General features: G+C 40.8%; 1 long non-coding RNA gene across 1 annotated transcript; it reads left to right on the top strand.

The window, feature by feature from the left end:
- The first annotated feature begins 1,840 nt into the window (after nucleotides 1-1,840).
- Nucleotides 1,841-2,542, top strand: LOC126297389 (uncharacterized). The gene is made up of 3 exons (XR_007552513.1): nucleotides 1,841-1,921; nucleotides 2,076-2,184; nucleotides 2,363-2,542. It is a non-coding gene; the product is annotated as an uncharacterized LOC126297389 (long non-coding RNA).
- Nucleotides 2,543-5,933: the final 3,391 nt, after the last annotated feature.

Here is a 5,933-nt window from a genome sequence, read left to right as displayed (position 1 = left end):
ATCTTGAAGGAGAAAAATTCTAACTTATGAGTAACGTGCAAAGCACTTACCTATTACATCCGAAGTTGCAAGAAATTCGGACGCACCAATTCTTCTGTTCTTACGAAACCCAATGATAGTGCTTCTGACCAATCTTTACTCCCTCAGCCAACTACCGAAACGAACTCTGTAGTTTTCGTTGTAGAGAACGCAACAGTACCTATTGCCTGGAAAGGCGAAGTGGTGACGCGGCAGTACCAGGAACTAGATCACGTGACCAGGTACAGCGAGGCTTCGGTTGATCTAGCGCCCAAGAAGAAGAAGCAAGAAGCTCACAATAAGTATGTGACTGATAATAAGGATAAATGTATTATCAGGCAGCAATTTCTATGGCATTACGAACAATAGAATGGAATATGAACTTTGCGGAAACTGCAAAACTTTTGTCAAACAGAAATGAGCTTCAAAGCTAGCGAGGAAACCCTTAGAAGCAATGTTCTGTTATGGATTTTTGTTTTAGAAGGTGTCAAAATTAACGTTTTGTTTTGTGAGGGCGAGAGGCCATTGTTGCTAAAATACCATACTTTCTCAGGTTTTCATCATAATCAAAGCGACCAGTAGTTTACTAACATGAAACATGGATTCACACGCATTATGCAGTAAATAAATGTTGGCAAAGTGATAGTGTGCGATTAGTATTGTCAAAGAAAAGTGCCGATCTGAGTTTAATTGTTGTTCATGCAGGCGGAGACAGGTGTTTCATGGCTCAAAAACCAAAACGTCGGACTATCACTCAGAAACGAATAGCAAAAATTTTCAAAAATGAGTCGAAACCCAACTTATGCCAGGCTTAATAGCAATGTCTTTATTCCTTGTAATTATTCGCAGCGTATTCACCCATTCGGAATACTTCTATCAATTGTAGGTGTTGGACGTGTTTGACTGTAGTAATTTGGTTTTCCATAATGCAGGAAGAACAAAACACTCGGAAACTGCGATTGAAGAGCTTAGCAAAATTGCTTCAGGCTTAAGATATAGCCGCAGTATCGAACATTGCATTTCCAAATTAGATTTCGTCTTCTGCAAAATTAGTTGTGAGTAAACACACGGCGCGTAACAGGCTGGCAGAGCTCCACTCATGAGAATACTGTCGTGTAGAGGTGGCAAAAAATAACGTAACTGATATAAATAACCGGTTACTGAGAAGTAACGGTTACTGCGATAACCGTTCCTCTGATACAGACAGTTCTTTCAGTAACTGTGTAATGTCAACAGTGCCTCGCGCCATCTGTTGACCGAAGATCGTACTATGCTTTCCCGTCAAGTCATCGGAGATCTGGCTAGGAACTAGGGAGAGGGTAGACCATTTGGTAGGCATTCTATAGGCCATGGGAATAACTGTGAGACTGCGCGCCATCTGTTGATAAGAACTGTGTACTATATCATGCTTCTTCGTTACTTTAAGCACAAACAATTAAATAAAGTTAATGTCCGAGCGGTGGATGATAGGAGCTGCAGTACAGACACTAACAAGTACCGCCTCATATGTAAATTTAGCTTGGACGGGTAGTATAAAGAGAGGTACCATAAGGAATTCGAGCGACTATGGAAATAACTGTCAGAGATCTGTATTTTCCTCTGGCAGTTTTCGTTATTGGCTCACAGTTCCCGCTAGTTATGGGCTAAACTGCGATTTTCCGATATCAGTGATTTCTGTGAATGCTACTTTTCAGTATCTGTTATTCTTAACTGTGATTTGTCGCAGTTAAGGAACTTACGTCGTGTATCCCTCCGCCACTGCTATTTCTGCGATTTCTGCTACTTCCGCGAGTTCTGCTACTTCTGCGATTTCTGTGACTCCTGCGATTTTTGCGAATTACCTCCATATGAAAACGTTACATCTGTCCACACAGAAAACTGCATCTCCTCAAACCTGTCGATAGTATGTTTTAAGTTTGTTCTTCCGTTGGCTTTAATTATGTATTAAAGAAACAACTGTTAAAATATTAATAGTGTAATTAATATGTAAGTAGCCATACAGTACCGTAGTAGTTCTTGTTTAGAAAATGAATTCCAGCATATTGTTATGTTCACAGGTACCCGAACTACATTTAGTCACTCAGTAAAGTGATAAATCAAAATATCATTGTCAACAGAACTGCAGAAATTGCCACTGCTCATTAGACCGTTTTCGTCGGAGGAGAGGTTAGTTTTTAAGTGTTTCGATGGAGATAATTACTTGAGTGAGATCGTTCTTGCAAATGTGAAATATACCCCATTGAGTGGCTTTCATTACAGCAAATATTAGCAATCTACTCTGTCAATTATATTGTTTGTAATTAGTGACAGCAAAAATTGTTTAATAATCCTTGTGATTTTGCAGACACAGTTCTGGCTCTGATTACTGGTTGCTGTACGTATCTATCCACATCAAGGCTGTTAAGAGACTCGTGAAGATTCAAGACAGCTCTTAAAGGATTTTTGCAGCTTAAAAGTGACATAATTGTGAAATAAGTGTGTAGATGAGTGATTAAACTGTGTTTTATTGAAGATGTTGTGCGATTTTAAAGGAGTAATAAATGTTAAATACAGTGAGTCAATAATGAAAATCTCATGTTCCACATGTTAAGCCGTCTTACACCCGTAATTTTCCGCCACTTACTTATTGGTAAACACTTGTTGGGGAGTGACATGTCGCCCCCCTCCCCCCTTTCTGCATAATCTTGGTCTAACACTGACCTGTAACACATCCCGAAGTCTACAATATGCATTTTGAGGCTGTTAGTATGAAAGTGGAAAGTACAGGTCTTCCAGTTAAATCAGGAATAGCTTAAGTACATTACTTGAAAGTAACACAGGAAAAGCTTACTTGTGTAGGTGGTAGTAGTGTCGGCAAAAAGTTCTTGTGTGTGAAGTTGCCATGTAGAACACCAGGTGTAAAACTTTTCTCCCGCGTCTTGAACTGTGTCGGGACAAAAATGAGGCATTCATATGACTCAATAATACTTTTTTCATTCCATTACACTTATACAGATGTCTGAGTTCTGCTGTGTTAACATTGCAAAGTCCTGTAGGCATGTGTAGTATTAACCAAAACTGTCATATTGGAAGCAGAATCAAACACATTTGTTACGTTACTTGATATTTTTAGGAGAAAAAGGTAATGTTGCTTCTTATTAATATAATACATTCAGAGTCACAGCTGTGTTTGACCAACCATAACTGATGCTGAATGTGCATGTCGTCATATAATATGAAGGGCTTATTTCAATAGTGGTACAAGTCCATTACCTCCACTTTTCTGTCTATAATGCTTCTGAAATTAATGATCCAAACAATCATAAATAAAGGTTCATCTCTAGCAAGAAGCCAATGCTTGAATATTTCTGGTATCTCAACTACAGATTTTTCAGCGCTCATTTAACTTTACGACTCTGTATCTCAAAATGAACAAAATTGGACTTGTACCACTATTGAAATAAACCCTTCATATGCACACATAGAACATCGATCTCGTGAGGCACAAGGCTCTCAAAACGAAGTACGTACGTTGGTCAACAGATGGCACTAGGAAAAGAATGTTAACTGCGCTTTTCAGTTGCTACTTGCGACTCTTAGTTGCGATTTGTCACAGAAATCGCAGTTTGACTCGATAGCGAATAGCGTAGTATGAACTTTGCTCAAGAGATGGCACTGCTAACTGCGCTTTTATGTTGCTACTTGCGACTCTTAGTTGCGACTTGTCACGGAAATCGCAGTTGGACTCCAAAGAATGTCGCAGAGATGAGAGTAGTACGAACTTTGGCCAACAGATGGCACCGAGAACTGCGCTTTTTAGTTGCTACTTGCGACTCTTAGTTGCGACTTGTCACTGAAATCCCAGAAAGCAGTACGGAATTCGGCCAACAGATGGCTCACGGCGTTGAATGTGAAATGCTACTTACGACTGCTAACTGTAACTGAAATCGCAGTTAGATTTTGTAAAGTTGTTATTGTGATATCTATGACTTCTCAATCACTGTGATTTCTAACAGATACACGATTTCCTGCCCACCGCTAGTTCTCGCTCTCTGGCAGTTATCGGGCTACCATTACAGGTAACCTGGAAGTTGGTAACGGAATAACTGTGTGTCTGTGTTCCTGACACAGTGACTCCAGTCTTAGGCCCCGGTGATATTTCAGAGACGATAGTTACTGAAGCGAACAAATATTTACGTACTTCTTCGGAAATAGTCGCTAGCCATCGCGAATGACAAATAACATGTCAGGAAGGATAACTTAATAACAGTTGAATATAATAATTATTATCCTCATCATTTGTCAGGAGATTGTCAAAATATGTGAATATGTTTCAGTAACTGCTGATATTTACAGAATTGATACACTGTCAGAATAAAACACAGTTACGCACTTTTAATAAATTTATCATACACAGAATACCCGATGGCGGCGGCGGCAGACGTCCCTCGTAAAGTGGGGCCCCGTGCGGTCGCACGTTTCGCACTTGCCTTGCGCCGGCCCTGCTGCAGGGTGTGTTGGTCAATGACAGTGTGAGGTTGGTCTTTTACCTTAAGATGGGGAGAATGCTCTGTGACTCCCATACGCTGAGTGATAGATCGTAAATTAAACATTGTGCTCGAAGTGTTACAAATATGTTGAGCGTTGTCTGATGTACTTTGATCATGTTTCTGTTCGAGAATTAACAATGAATGGACGTACTGCACAGTAATCTACCCAAATTCGCAGCCATACTCGCAAGATGATGTAAAAGGGGCGGTTTAGCTGTGATACTGAAATTGGGGGCCATGCTGTCACATCAATTGCCGGTGCTGAACTTGGAGTAAAATTCTTCGCCCTATCAAGTCTGTTGCTTAATATTACAGTACATCGAAGGTGTCTTCTCCACCACATCCACGCATTGGTTACCACATAATAACTGAGTGACATAGCTTGTTTGACTTGGGGGAGAAGTTTTGTGCGTGGGAAACAACTTCTGGGTGTTGCAGCTAAACAGCGATCGCATAGATGAGGGCAAAATAAGGAATAACTTGAAATGGAACGCCGAGCCATCATCTGTTCCGTCACAGCGACAAATGAACTAAAATGTAGAGGTCATGAAAGACTTTGACACGGTAGTTTGGAAACTCTCCACAACGCTGCCAAACTCTTCTACTTTCCTTAAGTTGTAAGTGTGTTTTATTTAAAAATAATTCAGTGTTATGCTATCCACAGTAAGAATATGATTTACATAGTGTGATGTCTAGTTTTCTGTGAGAGGTCGTGGATCAGTGTGTCTTAATGCCCGTTTAGAATCTTACATAGAGGTCGAAGTCGTTGCAGAAAAAGAAATGTTTGGCAGTGTACAAAGCGCGTTAGAAAACGGTGTTTCAAACAAGTAAACAGGGCTGCAGTGGGCGTTTTTTGGGATTAACAGTATAGTACGGGTGATACGGTCATTCTCCTACAGTAGAGGTGATGAAACTTTAAACTACCCTCTGTAGTGCATTAAAAAAAAAATGGTTCAAATAGCTCTGAGCACTATGGGACTTAACATCTGAGGTCATCAGTCCCCTAGAACTTAGAACTACTTAAAACTAACTAACCTAAGGACATCACACACATCCATGCCCGAGGCAGAATTCGAACCTGCGACCGTAGCGATCGCGCGGTTCCAGACTGAAGCGCCTAGAACAGTGTATCAATAAGTGTGTATTTAATAGGTTTGTTCGACACAGGGAGCAGTAGCAACAGCAGTTTCTGGAGTAAATTCAGTGAGGGGCGAAGTATGCAGTTAGGAATGCCTGGAGGGCTGCATGCTGTGCTATTCTGGCAAGCATTGCGAAATCCCTGTCTTCCTCTCTCTGTGTCCGCCTCTCTCCCTCCGCGCAGCTTTGCATCAACGCGCGAGTAATGGCGTCTATGTGAGTTCTGTATCGGATGAAGCTATTTGAGCT

The sequence above is a fragment of the Schistocerca gregaria genome, chromosome X (genome assembly GCF_023897955.1).
Source record: "Schistocerca gregaria isolate iqSchGreg1 chromosome X, iqSchGreg1.2, whole genome shotgun sequence".
In the NCBI taxonomy this organism is placed as follows: domain Eukaryota; kingdom Metazoa; phylum Arthropoda; class Insecta; order Orthoptera; family Acrididae; genus Schistocerca; species Schistocerca gregaria.
The sequence above is the reverse complement of the archived record's forward strand: the minus strand, read 5'-3'. Positions and strand labels throughout refer to the sequence as shown.